General features: G+C 47.7%; 1 protein-coding gene across 6 annotated transcripts in view; it reads left to right on the top strand.

Annotated features, from left to right (window-relative positions):
• Positions 1-2,721: 2,721 nt before the first annotated feature.
• The window catches only part of Plekhg3 (pleckstrin homology and RhoGEF domain containing G3), a 40,961-nt gene continuing 20,891 nt past the window's right edge, over positions 2,722-22,791 (top strand). For 4 of the 6 annotated variants that reach the window (XM_076850361.2, XM_076850358.2, XM_076850360.2 and 1 more), the window contains exon 1: positions 2,722-2,941. The gene's annotated coding sequence lies outside the window, so the exon portion shown is untranslated. Of the gene's footprint in view, positions 2,942-2,965; positions 3,051-9,426; positions 9,484-10,308; positions 10,480-22,791 lie in introns of those variants that run through there. The other 2 variants (XM_076850355.2, XM_076850357.2) reach the window with 2 other exon arrangements.

Here is a 22,791-nt window from a genome sequence, read left to right as displayed (position 1 = left end):
TGGCGTTTTATTCCTTCATCTCAGCAAACCACAGCTCTTTCTGGGAGCCAGGGAACAGAGCCCTTGGGGACCTTCTCTGTGTTTATATCCCTTCCCTCTCCTGAGGTCTACCACAATAGAGCAGCTGAAATGACAGTTTGGAAATGTCCTTTATTGTGAAAACTCAATGGCCTTTGTCTCTGGGATTTGAAATTTTCATGCAAGTGTTGGCAGCCTAGAGTTAGGAAGGAGGAGGGGAAGAGATGAGAAAGAAACTCTGCTACTGGTTTCCATAGTGAGTCATCTTAACTCTTGGGTGTTTTGGTTTTCTCACTCATAAAGTGGGGAGAACACCTCTATTTCCCAGTGGGAGGGGGTACTGTGAAGATGAATTAATCTGTATTTGTTAGTATACTTTGAGATCTAAGATTAAAGGCATTACTGAGATTCAAGGTATTATTATAATAATAAATGATTTAATAGCAGGGTGAGATGACTGAAGCAAGAACTGGAAAGGAAGGAGAGAGGCTCAAAACTGTGGAGGGGCTGCAGCTGGTAGCCCAGGGCCCAAATCTAGATTTTTATTCTTGGAGGTGAGATTGTGTGATTTCTCACAAACTCTTCAAGTTATTTTGTCTGACTTCAGCATAGCTTTACCAAGTGCTTCCTACATGATTTCTGCCATAGGGAGATTATGATCTTTCCAGGAAACGGGTGATATAAATTAAAACAATTAGAAACAATGCAAGACATTATAATCAAGTGCTGAATTGAATGTAACAAGTGTCAGAAAGCAGAGGTGGTGGTGATGTACAGCCAAGTTCTTCCCCTATGGCGACTCCCAGGTCTGCCACTCACAAGCTAGATGGCCTTCCCTCAGTTTCTCTCAGTTTACAATTGTTCTTGCAAAGCGTTTAGAATAATGGCTAACACATAGTAAGCATTCAAATGTTGGACCCACCTGGGATCTTGACAGAGTGGGCTTGAGGGTGGTCATGTAGATGATCTTGGCCAAGCGGCTCCATCTCTCTGAGGTTCAGTATCCTATCTACAAAATGGAGAAAAGTCTACTCCTAAGTCCCAAGGCGGCTTTGAAGATCCAAGGAGGCAGTGTTTGTAAACAGGCCCCAGGCAAGTAAGGGTTCACTGTTAACTGCCCTGGCCGAGTTTAGCCAGGGGGCAACTTTGGAAGTTGGAATTTGAGGTGGGCAGGAAGGGGCTGGTAGGATTCAGGTGATCAGAAAGGAAAGCGGAAACAAAGAAAGGTGAAATCCTGAGGATGGCCTACCCCTTGGAAAACCGGAAGGGACCTGGACTTCCCACTTTTTCCTATACCTCCGAGTCTGGCCGCCTGCGTCCAGGGGAGTCGAGGCGGAAGTATATCACCGGCGCCCCTTCTGCAATCTCAAGCTGTCACCTTTGCAGCTCTGCGGACCTAGACTAGACACTCCCTCCCTGAGGAATGTGGTCCCCGCTTTTTGGGCCAGCCAGGCCGTGGGCCTCGCGCAGTCAGGAGAGCGGACGCGGGTAGCCTTCACCCCACCCTCAGCCAGGATCCGGTTTCAAAGTCACCTGAAAGCCATTTCCTCCGCGCCGCCCCGCCCCTCTCTGTAAATCACCTGGAGTTGCTTTTGCCCGGAGCAGCCTTTTTTTTTTTTTTTCGGGAACGGGGCGGGGGAGTTGTGTTTTTTAAAAGAACTCTATAAACCGTTTACCATACACCCTTTCTACGCCTGGATATCAGATGTACCCAGTGGTTCTGAGATCAGTGTGCCATCCCTCTTCCCAAGGAATTGATGGTAGCGTCTAACCAGTGGGAGTCGATCCTCTTCCGGGGTCCCACCCTAGGCTCCTCTCTCCCGGGTTTGTGTTGGGACACCATCTTTATTCCAGGGTCGTTATTGATGAATTATTACAGGTTTTTAGATTTTTAATCTTGCTCAAAACCCAACCTGTCTGTTCCTACCTTCACTCCCTCCTCAGCTTACAGGTGTGTACTTTTCCCAGCGAACAAGACCCTTTACAGACCCAAAGACGGAAGTTTCTGTTTTTTTTTTTGTTGTTGTTGTTGTTTTTTTTAAACTGGGATCCTCTCTTATCACCCAGGTTTCTGCATCGTGTTTCCCGCTTAACAGTCCCTTGTGGAGCCCCTGCTCCAAGTTATCAGCTTCTCTGAAGTTTGTGTTTACATCTGTAAAGGGTCACGGAGACTACTTTGGGTGAGGAATTCGACACTAGCCTTTCTGACTCACAACAACCGAGGTGACCTGCTCCGGTAGGATCAGGACCTCCACGTGCCATCCCGACTGGCGCCTCGCTGCAGAAAGCCCCCTTTGCTGAGCCTCAAGTTCCCTGTTCATGTATTGGGGATGTCTTGTCCGTTCGCTGCCTTCTCGAAAGGCGCTGATGACAGGTCTGTGACCTTAGTGTGATCCCGTCCAGGTATTTTAGAGCATCTAAGCTGCCTGGGAAGGGCTGGCGATCGCGGGAGCAGCACCGTGCGGCCGCCCGCGCTCGCCCCACCTGCGCGCGTTACTCATTAGCCAGGCGGGAGCCGCGCCGCCGCGGTATCCTTCAGCACGAGTCCCAGTGAAGGTTCCCCCGACCCCCGCCCAGCTGCCAATTTGCTGGATTCCAGCCGCGGGCCCCAGTCTCCACCCACTGGAAAAATTCCTGGTCCGCTCCTCCCTCCCTCCCTCCCTCCCTCCCGCCGCAGCCCGGGCTCCGCTCGGCCCCGACTTCCTGCCGGGCTCTGGGAAGCCGCGCGCGGACTGGGATCCCCAGAGGCCGAGCTCGCAGCTGGCCGCGTCCGGGACCGCCGACCCTTTGGCAGTGGGCGGGAGCAGCCAGCAGCCTCAGCCCCTTCCGAGAGCGACTTTCAAACTCGCGCTCGCGTCCGGGCGCCACCTGGACAGCCCAGAGCGCCAAGAGCGACCTGAGCCAGAGGGGCGGCGACCGCTCGGTAAGCGCCCCTGGGTTCTCGCCTCTCCCTTTGCCCGTGTAGTCGTCGGAAGTGGCAGTGCCCAGAGTCAGGCTGGGTTCCTGCACTCCTCGTGCCCGCCCCTGGCGAGGTGAGGACTTGGACTACCGGGAGGGCCCAGGGCTGTGCTGGTTCTTTCCGGGGCAACACTTCCAGACGACGGCTAGACCTTGGGAGGGTCGTTCGAGGAGACATTTTCGGTCTTTTTACACCCACCCCGGAAGCAAAAGGAACGAAGGCTCCGGGCGGCTCCGCGGGGGCCCAATTTGAAATCCAGAAAGCCGCTGAGCGGCGCCCGGCAGCTCCCTGGCGTGCTGGGTCTCCCTGGGCCGGTCCTTGCCTCGGGCTGCGGACCTTTCTGGGGAAGCACCCGAGCCTCTGGTCCCGTGAGCCCACAAGGTGCCCGCAGCTTGTTCCGGGTTGGTGCCACACGGTGTTCGCTCTTGGGAATCCCAGCTCCCTGTCCAAGAGGGATTAGAGTAGGTGCCAGAAACTGGGTGTTGTGGAGTTGAAAGTACAGAGCCTCTGGCTGTCGCTGACTTGCCGGCCCTCGCCCATTCCCGCAGTCAATTTGGACATTTGCAGCTCACTCTCAGCCCTTTGGTTTGGGATCTCAGGATAAGGCGTGCAAGCTTGGAATTTCAAACAAGTTGTTTAGGTAGCTGTTTTTATTCTTTAGAGCTACTTTGGAAATAAAAGGAAACATGGAGCTCGAAATGTAGTGGTTGGGGGGGGGAGTCTAGGCAGGGAGGGGGGGTGGAGTAGAGAGCGTGTAAGGGTTTCACTCTAGAGGTCCCGCGCCAAGCTGCTGGCAAATGTAGGGGCTGGTCCGCTGCTCTGAAGCCCCCAGAAGTTAACCCGGACTGCATCACTTTTTGAGGAGCTCTGCCGGGGGGTTCCTAGAGTCTCCTCAGCCTTTCCTCTGCACGCAGCCCTATCATATGGCCCTTGCTCAAGAAATAATAAGCAGGGAGAATAATGACAGTCCAGAGAAGGAGAGGGGGGCGCTCCCGCTGAGCACATCAGCTGCCTGGCCTCCGGGAAGCACCTTTCCTGCCCCTTCTTTGCTGGACTGGGAGTAGGATCCTTCACCACCCAAATGTCCCCAGCAGAAAACCCAGGGGGTAAGAGCCAAAGAAGGTGAACCATTTCTCTGTAACTCATCCCCTCCCTGTGGTTTTGGGTTCACACCTGGCCGGCTGCTCCCTTCCCCTTTGTACAACTGCTGTTGGTGCCCCTGCTGTTGCCTCTGTTGTCCCCTTTGCTCCCTGGGGATGAGGCAGGCAGTGGGGGATGAAGTAAAGCCCAGGCCAAGTTCTGCTGCTGAGGGAGTGATTCCTTTGAGTTGCTTCAGGGCTTTTATGTTATCTTTTCTAGAAGATGCAGGGTGAGTAGAAGGAGCCCTGGGCTGAGAGTCTGCCTCAGATTTTGCCTGAGTTTTATTCTTGGCTCTACTGCATAGCATCAAAGATTGGTACAGTGGCTGGGGCTGTAGGTCCCTCAGATCAGCCTACTCCATTTACACAGGAAGGCAGCACGGCTCATAGAGGTGAGGTGATTTCAGCTTCGGTCCCTGTTGGCCCAGTAGGGACCAGAGCTCTGATTTCCTCACTGTTGAATCTGTTTTTCCAACCTGACCTGGCCAATTCACTTATCTTTTCATAGTTTCCATATGAATAAAGTGGGGTTACTTGCCTGCTTTTCTTTATAGCGCTATGGTAAGGATCAAATGAAGCCTCTGTGGAAAGAAGAAAAAGAAACAATGATGCATGGTGGTTGGGAGGGGCCCTCAAGGGCTTTACAGTTTACTGGATAGGTCCCATGTGTGCCACAAAAGTCAGTAGACACCAGGAGCCAAGGGTGGACGTTTAATCTCCTGGCTTATAATATCTCAGCTCTAGAGTAAACACTGGCCTTACCAAATCCACTGCTATCCCAGGGTCACTGTGTTTACACCAGAGCAGGCCAAAGGCCATGGCCTGAGGGATGACCAGGGCTGCAGGGTAAGAGGGTCTGTTTTCCAGATGTATGGCTGGCCCAGCACTTCCACCTCACTCTCAGAACCTAGGAAGGCTCTGGCCCCAAGCTGGGAGGTTGTCACGAACTGTGGCTGTGGATGTGGAAGGTTAATTCTGAAGCTGTTCTCTGTTGTGTTGGTGGTGGAGGGGACTCTGGGTGATGGGAGGGTGTCGCCTTTGCAGCTGCACTGAGGGCTGTCTTCAGCTCCTCATCGGTGACACTCCCCCCTCTCAGGCACCCCTCAGGCCCAGGCCACTGCTCTGTCCGCCTCTTTGGCCAGCTGCATGTCCACAGGCCTTTTGTTCCAGAGGCCTATAACCAGCCCTGCTTGGTGCCCTCCTATCCCACCAGAAGTCCTCAGGCTGGGGAGCTGGAAGCTAGAAATCACAACTTCCAGCAGCATGTCTCTTCTGGAACCTCCAGGGACCTGGCAGACCCTCATTTCCTCTTGCCAGGCTCACCTTGGGACACCCCAATTTACCCCTGGATGGATTCCCTCACTGTCTTTTCTCAGCTCTTTCCCTGCATGGACAGATCAGATCATGCACTTCTTCCTATGCTTGTGCCTCTTAATTCTATTGTATGTATTCATTCAACAATTATTTATTTAGCAAATACTATGTATAAATGCTAGGTGTGAGGGACAGAGCAGTGAACAAAATTAACAGTAGTCAACAACCGTTGACCTCACAGAACTGACATCTAGTGGTGGAAGCTGACAATAAATGACAGGTAATAGACACATAGGGTGTGTTAGTGATAAACAGAAAACTATGATAGGGAAGGTAGATGTGAATTGTCATGGGGTGAGATGACAGTTTAGATGGTCAGGAAATGTTGCCCTGAGGGAAGGACTTTTTTGCTGATGCCCAGGGGAGGTATTTTTCCTGCAGCTCTGATTTCCCTTCCTTGATTCCAGGTTGGTGGCACTTAGGGGCAGAGTGTGGAGTTGGACACACCTGGGTTCGGATTCTGGCTTGATAGTCACTAGCCTTACAGCTGCTGACTGGGCACTAAACTCCTTTGAACATGTGTTTCTCACCTGTAAAATGAAGTGAGTCATCAGACCTACCACATGTGGCATTGTGAGAGTGAACAATGAGGTAACGTGTGTTCAGTGCTTAGAGGTGTCCAATAAATCCGCCAGATTCTGCAGGGGTAGCATGGTTTTTGGTGCTAGTGGGAAGGATTCTGGATGAAAGTTTTTAATTTCAAGTACTGGGCAGGGGGGATTGGAATTGAAAAACCTAAGTGATTTTTTTTTTTTTTTTTTTTTTTTAATAGTGAGCCTTTTCTACTCTACCCTTGATTGTAGATGGTTGAGGATGCAGGACTCCCAGATGTGTGCTGGCCCTTGCCCCTGTGATAGATAGGGACCCAGGGCAGCCCTGACCCTTTCTTGCTCTGGAATTCCCCCTGCTTGCAACCAGCTGATGAATCACACCTTTGTCCCTGGCCTCCCCACTTAGCTTCACAGCTGCAAGGCTGGCCACTCCTCCCCTTAACCTTGTATGGATCCTTATGCTGGGAGTGGGAATAGGAGTAGAGAGAGAGGGGCAGATGGTGGGTGGAGCTGTGCCAGCAAAGCCCACAGAGGTGGCAAGAGGATTCTGATGGAGACTCTTAGGCAGCCCTGCCAACATCTTCAACAAGTGTTCACGAGTGGTCAGAATTAATTGATTGATTATTTTTTGACATGGGGACTCCTTCTTTTGCCCAGACTAGTCTCTAGCTCCTGGGCCTCAGTTGATTCTCTCACCTCAGCTCCTGGAGTAGCTGGGATTGAATACAGGCATGGGCCACCATATTCCAAAAAAAAATTTTTTTTAAAGGTACCAAGATCCCTCTACCTACTGAGCTACATCCCCAGCTCTTTTTTAATTTTTATTTTGAGACAGGATTTCCCTGAGTTGCCCAGAATGGCTTAGAACTTGCAATCCTCCTGCCTCATCCTCCCAAGTTGCTGGAATTCCAGGCATGTGCCACTGCACGCAGCAATGCCCCAGAATTTAAACTAGCAGAATGACCAACACAGGGAGAACTCAAGAGTCAGGCCTGGCTGCCTCCCAACTGTTTCTACCTAGCCCAACTGATGAGTCTCTTCCCCTCTCCATTGGAACCATGGGTCTCAAAAGGGTGTAATCTAAAACGCTGTTGTCAAACTTTGTGGTGAGCGGTTTCCTGGGGGCCCAGCCCTGGCACAGGAAGTGAGAGACTGTGGTGGCAGGCAAGGCCCAGGGAAGTGGTCAGCAGCCAGACCACTCCCTCTGAGGGCCTACAGCACACGCGCAGGGCAGCCAGGCAGGACCCGTGATGAAGGAACTTTCTGAGTCTGTCAGCTGGGGCAAAGCTAGATATAATCTGCTTTAAGAGGAAGTTGGAGAGAGGGCCTTGTATGCCCTTAAACAAGTTTGTGTTATTGGGGGACTTGAAATCAGGAGAAAGGAAACCTGGGCAGGGTCAAAGCTGTGATCAGCAGAATATTCATGCTGGCAGTCCCTCTGGCCTTCCCAGATGGGGCAGAGTTCCGTTAGATTTATTTTGATTAGAAGCACTCAGAGGGCAGGAACTGGGCTTGGCTTATATTGGTTCCCACTCTGAGAGCAATCTGGACTTGGTGGGTTCATCTGCTCCAGCTTTTGTTCCACTGTGCCAGGGAAAGGAAGGCAGTGGCAGGGATCAGGTCCAGCCTGGGTGGGCTGTTGCCACCTGTGAATGCAATCAAAAGGTGAGTGGGGTTTGTACAGTTCTCTTGGCTGGCCTTTGGAGGGGGAGTCCAGATTGAAGCTCTGGAGTTTTGAAGATTCCTACTCTATTTCTATTTGAGGGGATTCTGGGGCTGAACTCAGAGCCTGAACAGGTTCTGGTGGACGTCATGGTGGTTGTGCATGTGACTTTCTGTGAAACATAGTGTTTGCTTTGGTTATTGCTGGTGAGCTGGGAGGGAGGGCTGTAAGAAGAGTGAAGTCTGTTTTATCACAGTAACAGGATCCCAAGAGGAGAGATGGGTTTTGCAAGCACTGGGAGGTCTTAAAAACCATATCCTGTACCCCTGGGGCTGTGTGAGACTGTACATAAACCAGAGGCTCTTGGCCAATAGATGGCAAGTGTTTGCTGAGAGGCAAAGGCAACCAGTACGCACCCCCCCCCCCCCCCCCCCCCCCCCCCCCCGCGCACCTGTAGCATAGTAGGAATTCAATAAATACTTGTCAAGTGAGCAAATTGCTACTGTGTGACAAAACCTCAGGAATTAAAGAAATGTTCATGCTCTTCACAAATGTTCTACTCCTGCCCGAAAGTGGCCAGGATATAGGGTTCTAAGAAGTAAATCTGTGGTCAGCTGTGCTGAACGTGGGGCAGGCAGCCCAAATTCCTCAAGCCTACAAAAGTGTGAGAGAATTTGGAGTCCGTGGAACCTGTCTTCCCAGGCTGCAGAGTTTGCCACCATGAAAGTAGGACTGGAAATGGCAGCAAGGTATGCTTATAGTCTTGGAGATATGACCCATAATATCCTATAACATCTCTTCAATCCTAACCACCTAGCAGCCACCCAGCAGCCTTGCTTATCTACACATAGCCAAGATTGCCCTGCATCACCCAAGGGCTCAAGTTTCCGCGATATTCACACCAGCTTCCTCAGACCCTTTGACTCCCTCTACCTCTGTCCCACCCCTGGTACTGGGGATTGAACCTGGGGCTGCTCTACCACTGAGCTACATCTCTGGCCCTTTTATTTTATATTTTGAGATAGGGTCTTGCTAAGTTGCTGAGGCTGGCCTTGAACTTGTGACCCTCCTGCCTCAGCCTCCTGAGTTGCAGGGATTATAGGTGTGCACCACCATGCCCGGCCTATTTTACTTTTACTTATAATCATGGTCATCCTATTTCCAAGCCCACAGCAGATAAGAAGCAGCACATGAAAGACAGGAAAGAAACCAGAACAGAGAGGGAATATGACCATAGAGCAGTGAGAGTTGGCAGTGAGAGCAGGCTGAGACCAAAGCACTAGGAAAGCAACTCCTAATGGCTGAACCCAGGGTCATTTATTTAGGGGGAATGGCTTGGCACACCTTCCGCCTCCAGAATCATCAGGGTGATAAGATGTTCTGCTGGTAATTGTAAGCCTGAGTCACCAAGAAAAGGCTGAGTGATGTTCCCTTGACTCTGTTTAGGATGGCAGGGAAGTATAAAATATATTTTTTATCCAGTCAGGGGTTGGGGCTGTAGCTCAGTGGCAGAGGGCTTGCCTAGTGTGAGGCATTGGGTTGGATCCTCAGCACCACATAAAAGTAAATAAACAAAATAAAGGCATTGTGTCCATCTACAGCTAAAAAATAAATAAATTAATTCTCAGCTGATTAAAAATTTCAAAGGTATTGACACTTGAGTAATAATGTCATAAATCCTCTCTCAATAAGGCAAAATAAATAATATTATCCTGTCTACAGATAAGTGAACTGAGTCCCTGCAAGGTCCAAGATCACTTAGCCAACTCTCTGGAAAGGGTGAGGTTTGAATTTTCTTTTTCTTCTTTCTCTCTCTTTTCTTCTTTTTGGAGGAGGATAGGGATAGGGGCCTGTGCTAGTGATAGAACCCAGGGCCTTGGGTGAGCTCAGCTCTAAAGCACTTAACCAACCCCCCTAGCCCTAGGTGGGAATTCTCTCTCTCTCTCCCTCTCTCTCCCTCTCTCTCCCTCTCTCCCTCTCTCTCTCTCTCTCTTTCTCTCTCTCTCTCTCTCTCTCTCTCTCTCTCCCCCTCTCTCTCTCCCTCCCTCCCTCTCTCCCTCCCTCTCTCTCTCTCCCTCTCCCTCTCCCTCTCTCCCTCTCCCTCTCTCTCTCTCCCTCTCCCTCTCCCTCCCTCTCCCTCTCCCTCCCTCCCCCCTACACACTCCCTCTCCTTCCCTCCCCCCCCCCCACACACTCCCTCTCTCCCTCCCTCTCTCCCTTCTTCCTGGAGTGCTCTACCACTGAGCTCCATTCCCAGCCCTTTTTAGTTTGTGACAGGGTCTCTTTAAATTGCCTAGGCTGGCCTCAAACTTGCTATCCTCAGGTCTGTTTTCTGAATAGCTGGGATTACAGGCCTGCACCTCCATGCCCAGCTGCATTCTTAAAAGCCAGGCATTTTTAACAGGTCCTTGTCCACAGGGGGTCCTAGTAGTCAAGGTTTGCCTTACTGAGAGCTGGGATAGGTTCGGTCTTAATTCAGTTTCACCTTAGCAGGCTGTCAGTTTTCCCAAAGGGTGCTTGCCTTAGTTGAAATAAGAATGCTTTCAAACATTTTCGTCTAAAAGCACCTATATGAGTGACACTTTTTCTCACTTTCTCTCTCAGAGGCCGGAAATGACAGAGAAGAGTGCAATTTCAAAAATCCTAGGCCTCTTTCTATCAGGAGCTTTGTTTGGGTTCCAAATGCTGCTAAAAGACACTGAGCTATGGGCTCCTGTTGGCTGTTAGCTGCTTGAAGACCCCTACCTACATTCCCACCATCTGGATTCAGCAAATGTTTGTTTCCCATACTTATTTCTCTCATTTATTATAGAGATAAAATGTTACAGATGCAACCAAAGCTTTTTCTCCCTAATCCTTTTCACTTCCCTCTCCTCAGAAGTAATATCCCCCTAACATGGGGTTTATCATTCCTATGCATGTCTTTATATTTTAAAATGTTATTTACAAGTAATTTATAGTATCCTGTTATCTTAATTTTGACATATAGAGTTGTGTTGAATGTATTATTCTTGGACTTACATTCTTTGTTGTTTTTTTTTTAATCCAACATTGTTTCAGATTCAACCATGCCAATAAACTTAAAGCTAGGTTATTCATTTTAACTGCTCTGTGGAATATTGTGTATTTATGTCACACTTCCCTTGTTGATGGGCATGTAGGTTGTGTCCATGTTCTCACAACTGCAGAAAATTCTGTACAGAACATCCACATGCCAGTCTTCTCTCTTGTATAGACCAGCAGGGGCATTACTGCATCCTAAGCATGCTTTTCAAACTACTGTCAAAATAATGCCTCCCAATGATTTGCAACTCATTTATTGAAATGAGTTCAATAAATGAAATTTATTGAAATATGAGCGCTCCTATTTCACTAATATTTGGACTGTCTTTTCTAATCTGGGGAATACAAAACTATTTTTAAATTGTTTTAAAAATTAATGCTTCAATTACTTAGGGATGCTTATGTCTATTGGTCAGTTGTTTATTGTTCCATCTTAAAAAAAATTTTTTTAAACAGGTAATACTTTATCCATATGATCCAAACTCTAAAAGGGAATACAGTGAAAATTATCCCCCTGTTCCCTAGTCACCCAGCTCCCCATCCTAAGTAAAACATTTTAAAAGTTCCTTAGGTACTTTTTCAGAGGTAATTCTATGCTTTACACATTTTGTGTACATTGGGTGGGAGGTGGTACTGGGGTTTTGTGCTACATCCCCATCCTTTTTTTATATTTTTATTGAGACAGGGTCTTGCTAAGTGACTGAGGCTGGCCTCCAACTTACAGCCCTCCTACTTCAGCTTCCTGAGTTGTTTAGGTTCGAGGTGTCAGTCCCATCCCTAGCTCTTCTATGCATTCTTAATTGCCATCGTCTTTTCTTGTTGATTTTTAGGTGTATGTGGGTGTATATACACATATAGAGACATGCATACATATATGTATATATAACATATGTGTTTTGGTTTTGGGGGGAGGTACTGGGGATTTAATTCATCCCCAGCCCTTTTTTGTGTTTTATTTTAAGACAGAATCTTCCTAAATTGCTAAGGCTGCCCTTGAACTTGCAATTCTCCTGCCTTAACCTCCTGAGTCTCTAGGATTAAGGTGTACGTACACATCTATGCGTGCCCTATATATCTGTTGAATAATATTTTGTGGACTATATATATTATATATGTATACATGGACCTAGTCTTAACCTTATTAAATAATGTCATTTTCATGGGGACATTTTAGTTCTAATGTCGTACTTTGTGTCTTGTTCTTTTTTGGTCTGGACACGTGTGAGGCCTGAAGTTTGATCCCTAGTACCACAAAAGCAGAAAAGGAAAAAAAATCCTTCCTATTCTGATATTATAAATATATCTCTTAGTATATTTTCTCATAAAGTCAAGTTTTGCCTCCCACACTCAACCTCTTGATTCGCCTAGATTGTGTGCTCTTAAGTGACAGCGGCTTCTCTACCCTGGCTGCACGGGAATGCCTCTGGAGGACTTTTAATGAATGTACTGATGCCTGAGCCTGCTCCAGATCAGACCAGCAAGAGGGAAGTTCCTTGGGCTGAGGCCCAGGCATGGTCATGAAGTACTCAGGGGGCTTTTCTGTGTAGGATTGAGAACTACCCAATCTTTTTGGGTGGAACTGATTTTATTTTTTCCAGAGTAGTAGCCAATTTTTCCAACAGTGGTTATTGAATCGTCTATGTTTTTCCTATGCTCTTTTTGCTTTTAATATTCTTTCTTTCTCTAATTCTTTCTTTATAGTTTCATTGAGATTTATTTCACGTATCTTCTTTTTTTGTGTGTGTGTGTGTGTTGGGGATTGAACCCAGGGCTTTGTGCATGCAAGGTAAGCACTCTACCAACTGAGTTATATTCCCAGCCCTATTTCACACATCTTAAAATTCACCCAAGTACAGTGTATATAGTTGATTTTTTTTTTTTTTTTAGGATATTCACAGAGTTGTATAACCATCACTACTGTCTGATTTTGCAACTTATTTTTATTTTATTGTACTGGGGAGTGAACTCAGGGGTACTCTATCAGCTGAGGCTGCCCTTAAACTTACCATCCTCCTGCCTCAGCCTCCAAAGCAGCTGGGATTATAGGCGTGCATCACTGGGTACTGCACTATTGTACATTTCCACTGATGTTATACAAGGGTCAAGGGTTCTGGTTTCTTCAAATCCTCCCTGACACTTGTTATCCATTATTTTGATTTTAGCCATCATAGTGGGTGTGAAGTGGTATTGATTGTGATTTTTTTAAAAAATATTTTTTTAGTTGTCAATGGACTTTATTTTTTTTATTTATATGCAGTGCTGAGAATTGAACCTAGTGCCTCACTCATGCTAGGCAAGCACTCTACCACTGATCCACAACTCCAGCCCTGATTGTGATTTTGATTTGTATTTCCCTAATGACTGATTATATGGTGTATCTCTTCATGTGTCTATTGGCCATTTCTGTATCTTCTTTGGAGAAATGTTGAATTAAATTTTTTTTAGCCCATTTTTAAATTGGCCTGTTTGACTTTTTATAGTTAAGTTGTAAAGGTTCTTATGTATCCTGGATATAAGTTCATTGTCAAGTATTTTTTCTCTTATTCTGTAGTTAATCTTTTCACTTTTTTTTTTTTTTTTAAATGGCTGTCCTGGGGATTGAATCTAGGGCTTTGTGCATGCTAGGTGAGTGCTCTACCACTGAGCTATACCCTCAGCACAAAGTTTTTAAATTTTGGTATAGTCTAATTTATCTAAACTTTTGGTGTTTTACCTAAGAAACCTTTGCTCACCCAAGGTCACAAACACTTCAAATACTTACTCCTATCTTTTCTTCTGAGAGTTTTATAGCTTAAGCTTCTTTCATTTAGGCCTGTGATCCATTTGACATTTTTGTGTGACATTTTGTGAGATGGGTGTCCACATTCATTTTTTTTTTTTTTTTTTTTGCATGTGGATATCCAGTTATCCCAGCACCTTTTGTTGAAAAGACCATTCTTTCCTTTTTGAATTGTCTTGGCCCCTTCTTGAAAATCAGTTGACCTTAAATGTGAGTGTGAGGTTTTATTTCTGTACTTTCTTTTTTTTAATATTTATTTTTTAGTTTTAGGTAGACATAATATCTTTATTTTACATTTATGTGGTTCTGAGGATCGAACTCAGTGCCTCATGCATGCTAGGTGAGCGCTCCACCACAACCCCAGTCCCTTATTTCTGTACTTTTAATGCTGTTCCATTGGTCTCTATATATGTTCTTATGTTAGTACAGCACAGTGTTGATAACAGGAGCTTTGTAGTGGATTTTGAAGTTGGAAGTGTGTATTTTTTAAAAGTCTTTTTCAGATCTTTGAGCCTCTCTCTTACATCTTCTGACTCCCTTGTGATGGTTTGCTTTCTCACATGGTTTATACTTTTTATATTGAGCTCCGCTTCATTGGTCACAGGGGGAGGAAGGCTAAAAAGCAAGATATTTTGGAATTCTGCACTTAGTGATGCTGAGATCTAGGTTCATCGTAAGTGTGAGTAGAGGTTAGGGTGGGGTAGAGAACCAGAGGCTTGGAAGGCTTTTCCCCAGAGCTTTGCATGTCCTGCTGCTTCTTACCATAAGTGGCTTCTTCAGAAACTTGCCCGACTACTTACCTAAAATGAAGTTCCCATGCCCCTGTCACACTATTTTCCCAGCTCCATCTTCTTCATAGCAATTAGCACTACCCAGAAATATGTTAGGGGTGCGGGGTGTAGCTCAGTGTACTGACAGCAGGGACTCTGGAGGCTGAGGCAGGAGCCTTGCAAGTTCAAAGCCAACCTCAGCAATTTAACTAGATCCTGCCTCAAATAAAAAAAAATAAAAAGGGTTGGGGACTTAGCTTAGTGGTAAAGCACTCCTGGGTTCAATTTTCAGTACCCAAACAGGAATAGATTAATTTGACTGTCATTTATGGCTCTCTTCCCCACTGGAATGTAAGCTCTATGAGAACAAGAAATTGTCTCATTCATACATGTCGCCAGCACCTGGTGTATGGTTTATGCTGTCAATATATATAGGTGAGTTCAAGCAGTCTACCTTTCAGACAGGAAGAGATCTCCGCTCTGATCCTGTGGTTCTATTTCCACTGAGTGTGACCAGGCAGCAGGAAGGAGGTGAGCTTCCATTCCCAAACCTCTACTATGCCTCCACTGGGGGTGCCTTTCTCTCCCAATACAGGCACCCACAAAACATTGTCTCTCCTGTGTGCTTTGATCTTATTCTGGTAAGCATTCACACAGCTGCCAGAATTGGTAAAAGGGGCTAGGAAAGTAGCACAGTGGTAGAGCACTTGGAGTGTATGAAGCCCTAGCTTCTGTCCCCAGCACTAAGGGAAAAAAAATGGGAGTAGAAATTTGAGTGTGGAAAGACCTGGGAAGAAAGGGCACCGAACCCTGGAGGAAGTAACTGAACACCTAGAAAGCAGTGTAGGATACTGGCCACTGGGCTCACTAAACCAAGGTGCAGATTAGCACCCTGTGGTGAGAGTCACACCATAGGGATGGGGTGGAGAACAGCCATTCTTCCTCAGCAGTGCTCTCACTAGTGGTTTCTGGAGGCTTCTTACAGGTTACTTACAGGTGAGTTATGAATTCCCCGTGACTCCATTTTGGCCTTATTCTGAGGTTGGCCCGTGGTGTATGGTCCTAGCAAAAAGCACTAACTTGTGAAAGGGCAGAGTCTCCAAGGGCATTCCCTGGAGGGGTGTTGAGGGATGGTGCCTTTCTTTTCATCTTTGGCTCCACCTCTTGGGCCTTCAGGGGATGCTTTTGCTAATGGGTTTCAGCAAACTCTGGCCTCCCACATCTATCTGGGCAGCCCAGAGTGGTGAGCATCCTGAGATTATGTTGAGGATGTGTTAGCACCATGCTCTGTGCACCCTGATAAATGTCAGCTGAGATAATTTCAGGAGCCTCTACGCCTCAGTTTTCCTGATCTGTAAAGTGGGGACGATAACTGAGGTCCTTCTGTCTCTCCCTTCCACTCTCTGACCTGAGGACCTAAGGGTTAATAGCCTCAGGCTCTGAGGGCCTGGGTGGGGGAGGCGCAGCATAAATGGCATATTGTTGTGCTGGTGAATGATCCTGCTTTGTTCGAGAGTCTTCAGTATTTGACTTCCTGCACTTAGTGTCCCATGTGCTTAATTGCTGGAGATGCTTGTGGGTCTTCTGCTGAGTGTTGCTCACCTCCTGGGGCTGTGGCCCTAGCGTCCTCATCCCCTGGGACCTTTGAGTTGTGGGCAGCTGCATTTCCTGTGCTGGGCCCCCCAGCAGTCAGGAATGAGAGAAATGCAGAAAGTATGACCCACACGCGGAACTGGATCTGAATAGGACATTTATTGAAGAGGTTTCACTGGAGGTGGCGGGCACTTTAATTGGCGGGGCGCTTAATTCCCCCTGAGGCTGTTGGTGGCAGTTTGCTGCTGCTCGCCCTGAGCCTGTTAACCGCTGGGCTGCCGGTCCCCCTGGGGAGAATGCCGCTCCCCAACCCCTGGCCGCCCTCTGGGTGCTGGTGCTTGGATGGGAGCCCTTTTGAGGAAAGCGGTAGGTACCGCTGGGGCCAGGTCTGGGGTGCAAGTGGGGTGTCTCTGGATTTCTGTCACCTCTGGGCCTCCAAGCCTTGTCTGACAGCCTCCAGGAAACCTGGCTGGCTACAGGTTTTGGGGAAAAGACAGGCTGTTCCCGTGGGGGTTCAGAAACTGAGGGCTGTTCCCCGGGCAAGGTGCAGGGGAGCAGGAGTGGCTCCTTTTGTGTCCTGCTCTGTTTGCTTCTGGTGGGTTTGTCCTTGTGCCTGGGACATTGTCCTGTGTTCCTTTTGCAAATGCTTTGTTAGGGCACTTCAGGGGGTCTTCTCATCTTGAATATTCAGAGTTGGGTGGTCAGTGAAAGAAGGTCCGGTGGGACCCAGCTCACGCGATTGCACATACATACCCTGGGAAAAGCAGAGTTAATCTCACACTTCTTCCTGAAGCTTCCTTTTCCCAGAATCCACAGGGGTTGGTTGTTTTGTATCAAAGCAAGTGGTGGCTGGTAGCACAGGTGAAAGGAAGTTCTCCCCACCCTGATGGATGCTGGGTCAGCACCCACCATTTCTGTAGCTCTGGGCATCAGATGTTGGGAGGTTAGGGGGCAGATTGTTGCCCTGACTTTGCTATTTGTTTTGCCTCTGAATCAAGGCCTCACTTTTCCAAAAGTAGATTCTGCTGCCTGGGCTGGGCTTCACCATATACCCCAGAAACGGATTGGTGACAGCTGCCCCACCATCTGAATCCTGGTCTTTGTAGGCTTTAACAGGGGCAGGGTGGGGGGTGGGGATTCCTCCCCCCCTCCTCCTTGGAACTGGTTGGATGAGTTCCTTAGGCCTCCCTGGTGGAGGCCCCTTAGCCCCATGGGGGATGGGGGCCTCCTGGACTTGCAGAACCGTGGATCTCACCCTGTACCTCCCTTTGAGAATTTACATTGTGTGTGAATCCTGGGAAGATCCACTCCTGTAACTTCATCAGGGCCCAGGTGAAAGCCCAGGGCAAAGGCAGTTGGAGTTGGTAGTAATGAGAGCTTTTTGCTCCCCATGGTACCTGGGAGGTGGGGAAGGCCAGGAGGGTTTAAACCACTGCAGCAGTTTACACAAAGAGGCCATACTGTGCACATTTCTTTTCGGGTCTGGAGGCTCCTGCTTGGAATTGGGAAGGAAGGCACCCTGGCAGTCTCACCCCCAGTTCTGACCAGTGTGGAGAAGGAAAGTGCAAATGGCGAAGAAGAAACCCTCAGGGGGTAAGATGTGGAGGAGCCCTCCCTGAGCCCTGGAGAGAGCTGCTGGCCTAGGATCCCTGAGGGATCAATTCCCCTCTGGTTAAGACCTGGTAGTCAGTTTTCTAGAGTAGCTAGTCTTTTTCTGCCTTGGGGAGCTTCTAATTTATGCACAGCTCATGTTGTCACCTTTATTTTGGGCACATTTCTTTCTTCTGGAATAGAAATAGGTCTCATTCCTCTTTGGAGCCAGCATTGCCTGGGGCCATCTCTCCTAGAAACACTGAACAGTTAGCACCTCTTGGGGCCTTGCATTCTTCTTGAAGGCTGCTGGACTCTATGGACACCTGTAGTCACAGCCCTACATATCTCGGTTTGTTCCTTTTAGGGCACATTCTCATATACCTTGTCTCATGGAGATCCATTTCTGCCTGTCTCAGCAGTGGTTCTTCCAGACCTTCCTTGGATGTGTCCAGTTCCAAAAGGCAGAGTGGATTCTCTTCACACTGTCCTTGGCCTGCTTTCCAGTCTGGTTTCTTGCTGCCAGATGTTCAGGTTCTGGGTGGTCCAGGTGCTTTTGGGATCCATCTTGCCCATATGCTGTTCCCTTGGCATGCGAGATCTCCTCACCTGTCAAAGGTGTGCTTATCATTCATGGACTCACTAAAATGCCACTTCTTCCTGGAAAGCGCCCTGGTCCCCTGGGTGCGCTAGCACTTCGTATTATGTTAGCGTGGTTTCTTTATTCATACTCTGTACCCGCACTCAAGGCATTCTTTGGTGGATAATCTGTTTATAGGACTGTTTTTCCCTGCTAGAGTTCAAGTTCCTCAAGGATGGGGACAATGTGTCATTCATTTCAGTGTCCTCAGGGCCTAGCATCATGCTCAGAGGTTTTGAATGAATTCCCAAACTACAGGCAGATTGGATCTCCTTTGCCTTCCAAGACAGTACTTCTTGGGGGGTTTGTTTTGTTTTGTTTTTATAGTGCTGGGGCTTGACCCAGAGCTTTGTACTTGCTAGGCAAGCATTCTACCACTGAGCTACATCCTGGGAAAAGCAGAGTTAATCTGCTTCTTTTTGTCATTGAGATACTTGTCTTGTTTCTCCTAAGACAAATGTGTGTGATTCACTCCTGTATCTCCCACAAGGCTGCCACAAAGTCTTTGTGCAAAGTAGGTGCTTGGTAAATACTTGTCAAGTGAATGAGTTTTGAAGTTCACAACTCAGGAAGGGCAACTATCATCTCCGAAGAGTAAACATTGAGGTACTTAATGCTCACCTCCCTGCTCCTTACCATCCCATGCATTAGGAACAGAGCAAGGGCTCATTTGGAGAGGAGCTGGCTATATTCCCTGGGCTCTTCCATACTCATTTTTCTGCTTTCCCCGCTATTTGATATTCCCTGTGACTTAGAAAATGATGATCATCAGAGCCCTTCCCAGTACCTTGTTAGCTTTCCCAGATGTCCATCCTGAAGCTGGAATTTAAAATCCAAGGACCATGGTCAAGGTTGTTTTTTGTTGGTCACTTCTTTGTGCCTTTGCTCCCACAATGCCTTAGCTCTGTTCTCTCTAGCTCCTACTAGTACATGCTGTTTCTCCCTGCAGAATGCTACAGAATGCGCCCTTCCTGCCATAGCAGTGGATCTCTTCATTTATCTTTCATTTTCTGATTTGACTTTCTGTTGGGAAAGGATATCACGTTATTTTTTCTAGCTAAATTGCTCTGTATTTGCACTTATTTGGTCTGAATTGATGGTGGGTCGTAGAAGATGGGTAAATGCTGTGTTGGTGGAGCAGGATTAAGTCATGCTGGTTCACCAAGTTGATCTTGTATGTTCAGTATTAATATGAGATATGGGTAAAATAAACTTGGGTACAAGTCAGAAAAATCTCTGTTCTTTGTGCTTATGGAACAAATAAGAGATTTATCCACCATTGTCCTCAACACCACCACCATCGTTCTTGGTCGACTTACTGAGTGGCTTACTGAGTGTTGAGTGCATAGATACTTCCTTGTATCATCTCTTGGAAAGAATCCAGTGAGATTGGCACTATTACTATTACTATTACTATTCCCATTTTGCTGATGAAATACTTGAAGCCTAGTGAGGTCAAGTGACTTGCCCAAGGAAACATAGAGCCAGGAAAGTAGAGGACGTGGAATTCAAATCAGGTTTGTCTGACTCCAGAGCTTTTGTGTGAATTTAGTGCATTAACCCTTGTGGACTGGAGCTGCACACTTGTACTTTCTCTTCTGTGCTGAACTCAGCAGGATTTACTGGGGCCCCTCTGTTCCCACTGAAGTTCTCCAGTGCCCCTGATGCAGTAATGAATGCTGTCACTCTGAAGGTGTGGCTCCCCTGTTCTTCTTTTCAAAGCTCCTCTCCCAGCCTAGAGGCCTCAAAACAAGCATTCCCATCCAAAATGGGGATGGTGCTTATAAAATGGGTAATTTGCAGGGCGAGGGCCCTAATTTTGCTGCCAGGTAGCAATGATCCTTTGAGACACCCTCCCGTTCCCTGGTGTTGGAGGTGGAACTCAGAGTCTCATACATGCTCAATAATCACTCTACCATTGAGCTCCACACTCAACCCTCTAGAATCATTTTGACCTAGAGATATGAGGGGTGGGCCCTCTGGAACTTTGGATCTGCCCATGGTTTCCAAGAGTAATTTCTAGCACCATCTTTTAGAGCTTTCTTTGGTTGCTGCATCTTCTGGGGACCTTGTATCATTTCCCTGCATGGAGGTAAGTTATGTTGGAAGCCTTGGTGACCTGTCTTGGCTGTGAGCAGCAGCAGTTTATAAACTACAGTGATTGCCCTTCTTTCACTTTTGTATGTGTTTATGTGAAACTTCCTGGTAGACAGCTTTTCTTGGGATATTCATACGTAGAATCATCATAATTGTTTGTCCAGGCTTGGTTACTTTCCCCTTCCTCCTGGTCTTTTGTGACTAAGCACTCTGTATGTGGCATGACAAGGCAGCAGTGCCCCTATTCTTGCCCCGTATCTGGGGCCAACTAGGATGGGACTGCTGGGTGCTTCTTGGCTCACTGGAAACTTGCTGGCAGTGACTCATGTGGATACTCATTAGTCTAGAAGGAACTGGCTTTGGTCATGACCTTGACCACTATTTACCTTTATCCACTGTAGGAGTGGTGAAGTGTTCTAGGTGTGGTCCTGCAGTCCTCCCAGCAGGCATCTATTGGTCACCTAGTGGTGTCTTGCTGTCTGGTAGTGAAGATCCAGATTGCTGGGGTTCACTAATTCAAAAGAAATGCTTGCATATATGAACTCCATGGACCAGTGCTTTAAATGATATCCAGGTTATTAGAATTCAAAGACGTGTGCGTATTAGTTTCCTACTGCTGCTATAACAAATGCCACAAACTTAGTGGCTTAGCTAAGTCCACAGAGCTGCGTTCTTCCTAAGGGTTCCAGGGTGGAATTTGTTTCTTTGCTCTTTCCAGCTTCCTTTGCTTATGGCCACTTCACCATCTTCAAAGGCAGCAGCATAGTATCTTCCACCTCTTTCTCTCTGCTCCTCTGTTTGACGTCATAAAAACATCTGTCTTACTCTGACTCCTGTGGGGTTCCTTTTATGATTACAGTGAGCTCACCCAGATAATCCAGGATGATCTTCCCACCTTAAGATCTTTAATTTGGGCTGGGGTTGTGGCTCAGCGTTAGAGCACTTGCCTAGTACATGGGAGGCCCTTAGCATCACATAAAAATAAATAAAATAATGTGCCCAACTACAACTAAAAAGTATATTTAAAAAAAAAAAATCCTTAATTTTTTTTTTTTTTTTTTTTTGGTACCAGGGATTGAACTTGGGTACTTGACTGACCACTGAGCCACATCCCCAGCCCTATTTTGTATTTTATTTATGGACAGGGTCTCACTGAATTGCTTAGTGCCTTGCTTTTGCTGAGGCTGGCTTTGAATTCATGATCCTCCTGCCTCAGCCCCCACCCCCACCCCAGCCACTGGGATTACAGGTGTGCGCCACTGCCCCTGGCCAAGATCCTTAATTTGATCACATTTGCAAAGTCCCTTTTGCCACACAAGGTGACATAGATTCTGAGGATATCTGTGGACATGGTTTTCCATGGCAGGGGCATTGTTCACCCTACTGTAGTATAGTATGTTGGAAATGACTGAGGATGCCTTTCTAAAGGAAGTGATTTGGTTACAATTATAGATGGAGAGGGTCTGCTGTTGCATTCTGAGAAATGCTGCATTCACAAGCAAATGTTGAGGTTGTGGGAGGTGAGAACACTGGGGTGTGGGTGAACCCCAGGGCTCTCCTTCCTTTCCAAGGCCAGGCTGAGGGAGTTTTCTGGACTTCAGGCGGTAGGCCCAGACTTCCTCCTGGAATTCAGGTGGGAGGGCTCCATTGGCAGAGCAACCACAATTCTTTTCCTTCCTGGCAGCTGTGGTCCTGCTCAGGGTCTCAGACAGCATGGACCCCTGCTGCTCTTAGGCACTGGGAAAACAAATTCCTGAGGGAAAATGAATTTGAGCCAGCTGGGTTGGGTTTGAATGGTCCAGCAACCCTGATCACACAGTTGCCACAGCCTCTATAGAGCATGTTGCATACAATAAACACAAAGTCACTCCCCAGGGAGTTTTCTCAGGTGGCCAAGCCCCCTTGGGGTCGTCCCCTCCCCTGGAGAGGCTCTAGGACATGGGTCAGGAGCTGTAGGAACTGATGGGCAGGAGCTGGGCTGTGGGAGCAGGGTAGCGGGGGGTGTGCACAGCCTCGTGGTTTTAGGATCTCAGTTGAGATCTCTGTGGAAGTTACACTGCTCCCCACCCTGGTGTCAGAGCAGTTGTGGTTGCTCTCTGTGGCTTCCTTTCGGCACCCTTTCTGAGGAGATTCTGAAGATGGACTTGGGGGATTGTTCTGGGGAAGGTCAAAAGCCCTTTGGCCACTCTAGTTCTGAGACCTTTAGGACATCTCGATATTTACAGCCAAGAGGTGACAACAGCAGGCTGTACCTTCTGGCTGAGGAAGGTGGACTTTGGAGCAGCTACTATTGGGGGAACCCCCTTACTCCTTTCCTGCCCACCACACCACACAGGTGTGGTGCTGTGGCGTTTCCGTTCTTGGGTGTGGAGTGAAGGAAGGGCAGTAGGTGAAAGGATGACGTCAGCCTCTCTTAACCAGAATGTTTTCTGGGGATTCTCCAGCCTACCTGCCCACCAGAGGGTTCACTGCCTTCTCAGCTCCTCGGCTGCCTGGGAGCAAAGTCTGAGGGGATGAGGTGATTCCTGGGGATTCCCCAGAACCAGAGGCATAGA

Source organism: Callospermophilus lateralis, chromosome 3 (assembly GCF_048772815.1).
Source record: "Callospermophilus lateralis isolate mCalLat2 chromosome 3, mCalLat2.hap1, whole genome shotgun sequence".
Taxonomy (NCBI): Eukaryota; Metazoa; Chordata; class Mammalia; order Rodentia; family Sciuridae; genus Callospermophilus; species Callospermophilus lateralis.
The sequence above is the reverse complement of the archived record's forward strand: the minus strand, read 5'-3'. Positions and strand labels throughout refer to the sequence as shown.